The sequence below is a fragment of the Jaculus jaculus genome, chromosome 19 (genome assembly GCF_020740685.1).
Source record: "Jaculus jaculus isolate mJacJac1 chromosome 19, mJacJac1.mat.Y.cur, whole genome shotgun sequence".
NCBI lineage: Eukaryota > Metazoa > Chordata > Mammalia > Rodentia > Dipodidae > Jaculus > Jaculus jaculus.
Window position 1 is genome coordinate 37274347 of NC_059120.1, and position 6000 is coordinate 37280346.

A 6000-nucleotide genomic window follows, 5' to 3' on the forward strand; every position below is an offset into this window, starting at 1 on the left:
AATGTCCAAAATATTTTCAGGAAAAAAAAAAATGTTCCTCAAGGAAACCAATAACATTGGTAGAAGTCTCTACTCCACGCCTGACTGTTCTGATTGGTTAGGGGCGCTATTGAGCCCCATAACAGTTTCCCTCTTTCATAGAATATTAAAATCTATAGGAAGCGCCCAGACATCGGTTAGCAGGAAGCACAGACTGATGCTGAAAGAAAGTGAAACCTCACTTGAGCCTATAGCTGGCTTAGCTGCCTGCGCAGAGGCAGTTTCTAGGCCGCAGCACCTGGTGCACAGTGGAAGCCAAGCAGAGGCGACAGTCTTACTGAGTTAAGAAGATAGATATCACAATTCAAGGGCACTGAGTGACAGAGTAAACAACACAATAGTTAAGGCTTTCCTGAACAAGTTTCAAAAGGATTAAAACTCTTTGGAGGTAATTACAATGTGTGTAATAACAAAGTTCAGTTCTCTTTAAAAATGCAATAGAATCTAGAAAGTTTATTAATATGTAAAATCTAAAATATCTACACACAATAAAATTATCACGCATACAAAGAAACAGAAAGATGTGACTCCAAATGTGACTCAACCAAGAAGAAAAATCAGGCTAGAGAAATGGCTCAGGGGTTAAGAACACGTCCTGTGCAAACATGACGGCTGGAGACTGCGCCAGTCCAAGCCACAGGAGCCACATCAACAGCTGGGTTGGACCACGTGCCTTTGTGCGCCCAGTCCTGTACGGAGCCCCGAGGACTGTCAGAGCTTAAGAACGGGCAGAAGAGCGTAGAATGGGACACCTGGCATTCCTCGGCATGTATTGCAGGTGAGTGGAGGGGCAGTCACATGACGACAATACACATGCAAACTCATGTGTATCTGAGACACACAGAGAGAAGCAATAAAAAAAGAAGAAAGATGAGTAAATAAAACTAGACTCAGAAATTAGAGAAATAATAAAAACGCATAGACAAGCTGGTAAAATAGTTGTTAAAGAGCTGGGTATGGTGGCATAAGCCTGCAAACCTGGCACTCAGTAGGAGGAGGCAAGAGGATCACAAGTTCAAAGCCAGCATGGGCTACTAATTCAGGGCAGACTGGGCTACCTAGAAAGACTATGAAAAACTAATAATAACTTTTTAAAGTATTTTAATATCTGGGTGTGGTAGCCCACACCTTTAGTTAAAGCACTGGAGAGGCAGAGGTAGGAGGATCACTGTGAACTTAAAGCCAGCCTGAGACTACATAGTGAATTCTAGGTCAGCCTGAGCTAGAGTGAGGCACTACTCAAAAAAAAACAAAAACAAAAACAAAAACAGGTAAGTATTTTAATAGTCTGAAGAGTCTAAATGATGAAATGGTGAAATGGACAAAAGGAGAAAGCACTAAAAGATCTAATAAAAGACCTAAGTGGGTCTTCTAGAGATGAAATATCTGAAAGGAAAAGAAAATCATTGATGAACAGCAGATTAGTTTCTTCAGAAGAAAAATTAACAATAACCTCTTCTGCCTTTTTCATTTTATCAAATACAGAAATGAATAAATATATAATATTTTTAGGATATTTTTAAAAATTGTGCTAGAGAGATGGCTTAACAGTTAAGGCAGCTTAAGGACCCAGGTTTGATTCCCCAATTCCCAGGCAAGCCAGATGCACAAGGTGGCACATGCATCTGAAGATAGTTTGCAGTCGCTAGAGACCCTGGCATGCTCATTCTTTCTCTCTTTCCCCATCTCTATCTGGCTCTCTCTCACTCGCTCTCCCTCTCATAAATAAATTAAAACTATTTTTAAAATATTTAAAATTAACAATAAGCTTGAAAACATGACAACATAAACTGCAAGCACCAGCCTTCAGAAACAAAGTACAAATAGTAAAATAGAAAACAAACAGCAAAAAAACTTAATCCCAACAATATTGATTAAATGTTAATAGTCTAAACCTTCTAATCATAAGGCAAAGTTTAGCAGAATAAATGTAAAATACTAAGGGTGATAATATGTAACATGTAATACACTTTATATAGGAAGATGTATATGCACATGAAAAACAGAAAAATAGCAAAAATATTATAATAAGGAAAATTAAAAGAAAGATATGTTATATTTGTATTAAGGAATATTCTATTAATAAAGAGGGCCATTTTAACTATAAAGATGTAAATTTCATCAAGAAAAAAAGCAACTATAATCAAACCTAACTCCTGGGATGGGGAGATTGCTCAGTGGTTAAAGGCACTTGCTTGCAAAGCCTGAAGGCCTGGGTTCAGTTCTTCAGCACCCATGTGAAGCCAAGTACACAATGTGGTATGTGCATCTAAAGTTTGTTTGTAGTGGTCAGAGGCCCTGATGTGCCCATTCTCTCTCTCTCTCTACCTCAAATAAGTAAATAATAGTCTTTAAGAAAATATAGAATCTGGACTGGAGAGATGGCTTAGTGAAGGTGCTTGTCTGCAAAGCCTAAGGACCCAGGTTCAATTCCCTAGTACCTACATAAACCAGATGTGCAAGGGGGCACATGTGTCTAGAGTTTGTTTGCAGTGGCTGGAGGCCCTGGCACACTCATTCTCTCTCCCTTTCCCCCTCCCTCCCTCTCTCTCTCTCTCTCTCTCTCTCTCTCTCTCTCTCTCCCTCTCTCTCTCTCTTTCATGCCTTTGATTCCAGCACTTGGGAGGCAGAGGTAAGAGGATCACTGTGAGTTTGAGGCCACCCTGAGAGTACAGAGTAACTTCCAGGTCAGCCTAGACTAGAGTCAGACCCTACCTTGAAAAAAGATATAGAATCTCCTTATTTTAGGATCAGATTATATTTAAGTTCACTCATTGTAAATTGAAAACATTATAAGCTGAAAACACACTTAATGCACAAAATTTTATAGCAAAGCTACACAGTACATTGCAGAGTATGTTGTGCACATTTGTGATCACATGGGTGACAGGATCCTGAGACATCACTGTTCTGAGAAAAGAATAAAATTCAAAATTTGAAGTACAACTTCTATTGAATATGGACTACTTTCACACAATAATGAAGTCAAAATATGTTGATTCATTGCAACTTGAGAATGTCTACATATGAAATAAAAATTGATAGAAGACATGATCTTCAATTATAGTTAAAATTTTAACATTGTTCTTTTGGCAACTGAAAACAAGCAGGCAAAACTTGTAGAAAACATGAAGAGTACTATAAATCATCTTCTCCTGGCATTTATAAAAACATTCCACACACTACAAATAGAACACATGAGTTCATATGGCATAGTCACAAAAATAAACTATTCTGGGCCATGAAACAAGTCTCAACAAGTTGAAAAGCAGGGGCTAGAGAGATAGCTGCTGCCCTTACATGTGAGGACTCAAGTATGCTCCTTAGAGTCCACATCAAAATGCTGGGCATGATGAAGGGTGCTTGCTATACGAGCATTGGGGAGGAGACAGGCAGATCTCTGGGGATCACTGGCCAGCCAACCCAGCCTAACTGGTGAGCATCAGGCCAATTAATCCCCCTGTCTCAAAGAAGGTTGATGAGACTCCTAAGGAATGGCACCCAGAGTTGTCCAGTGGTCTTCATATGCACACATACACATGTGCACACACATGCGCATACACACACACACACACTCACTCACTCACTCATGCACAAAGAAAATTTGAGATAGGATCTCACTTTAGCCCAGGCTGACTTAACCTGGAATCACTATATAGTCTCAGGGTGGCCTTGACCTCATGGCAATCCTCCTACCTGTGCCTCCCAAGTGCTGGGATTAAAGGCATGTGCCACCATGCCCAGCTCATAAAGAAAAATTTGAAGGATTAAAATAGTACTGTCTATGAGCACTAACTAAAACAGAATTAAACATCAATAGTAGATATTTGATAAACTTCTATTATTAGTCAATGATTTAAAAAATCACATGGAGCTGGGAGTGGTGGCACATGCCTTTAATCCTAGCACTTGGGAAGTAGAGGTAGTAGACCTGTGAGTTCGAGGCCACCCTGAGACTACAGAGAGATTTCCAGGTCAGCCTGGATTAGAGTAAGACCCTATGTCGAAAAACCAAAAATAAATAAATAAATAATCACATGGAAAATTAGGAAGAATTTGAAATTAACAAAATGAAAATATGCCATATCAAAATTTTTAAGACATAGCTTATATAGTTGTTAAAGAGAAATGTATGATTTTAAATATGTATTGGAAAAGAAGAAAGGTCTGTTAATCTGTGTGTTTTCTTACAGAGCATCAGATAACATAAAGGCAGAATAAAAATACTTTTTCTTCCTCTAATGAGCAACTCTGCTCTTTTCCCTTATAAACTATGGCAAGCAACAAAGATAGTCTCTCAAACATGGATAGAATGATTTGATCTCTTTGAATGAAGTGGATAAGCTTTCTCTGAACAAATACAATTGGTCTTCAAGTGTTACCTTCTGGGCAAAGAGTGACCTTCAGCTTCTTAGAAATAAGGTTGCAGGGGGTGGGGGGAGGGTAGTCAACAAAAAACAAGGAATCTACTTAAAAGAGTAGGAGGAGGAAGGGTAAGGCCTAAAATCAACCCACTAGACTTCTACCTTAAAATAAAAGCAAATTGAAGAAACTCAAAATGGTGAACAACACATAGGCTTTAAGTCTGAGCATCCAAAGGAAGACAGAGGGACAGACTGCCTGTTACAGAGTGATTCCTAGCTGCGCAGTCAGAATTCCGGGAGCTGGGGAAGGTGTGCAAGGGTGGACAAAGGACCAAAGCATGCAAGCTGGCGCACTCATCGGGAACTCAATTGCAGTGGCTGGAGGTCCTGGTGTGCTCGCCCGCTCTCTCTCACACACACATACACGCACACACACACACAAAATTACAAAAAAAAAAGACACATACTAACATATTGCATTAAAAAAATAAGAATTTTCTGCCTCCAAGAAAACACTTTACCACCAAAGTCAGCTACTATATTAAGATAAAAAGGTGTTTCAAATAAATGGAAAGAGGACACAAGCAAATGTCACTGTCCTAATATCTGACACAATAGGCTTCAAACAAAACCAGTCAGGAGAGGTAAAGAAGGCCACTTCATGCTGATTAACTGAAGACTCCATCAAGAGAACATTACAATTCTAAACTTATATGCTCTAAACACCGACACACACAACTTCATAAGATAAACTCTATTGTGACAAAGTCACTGATTAACCCCAACAAAGTGATAGTGGATGACTTCAGTAACCCATTCTCACCAATAGACTGCTCATTTCAACAGAAGATAAACAGAAAGAAAAAAGAAACATTGGAGTTAAATGACATCATAGATCAAATGGACCTAACAGACATTCTACCCAAACAATGCAGAATATACATTATTCTCAACAGCGCATGAAACTTTCTGTAATATAGATCATATATTAGGACACAAACAATTTTCAACATTTACAGGAAAATTAAAATAACTTCTTGTATTCTTTCTTACCACAATGGAATGAAATTAGAAATTAACAGCAAGAAAAACTGTAGCAAATTCACAAACTCATGAAAATTAAACAATGCACTATTGAATGATCAATGGCTCACTGAAGCAATAAAGAAGGAAATTTAAAAATCCTAGAATTTGGGATAGAGAGATGGTTCAGTGGTTAAGGCACTTGCCTGAAAAGCCTAAGAACCCAGGTTCTATTGCTCAGTACCCAGGCAAGCAGATACTCATGGTGGCACATACATCTGGAGTTTGTTTGCAGTGGCTGGAGGCCCTGGTATGCCCATTCTTTCTACCTGCCCTCCCTCTCTCAAATAAATAAAAAATCCTAAAATTGAAGGAAAATGAAGATAAAACCTGTGGTACACAATGAAAACATTCTAAGAGGGATTAATAGCTATGAGTGCTTACATTGAAAGTCAGGGGTATGGTGGCTCACGCCTTTAATCCAAGCACTTAGGAGGGAGAGGTAGAAGCATCACTGTGAATTTGAGGCTAGACTGAGACTACCTAGTGAATTCCAGGTTATCCTGGGCTAGAG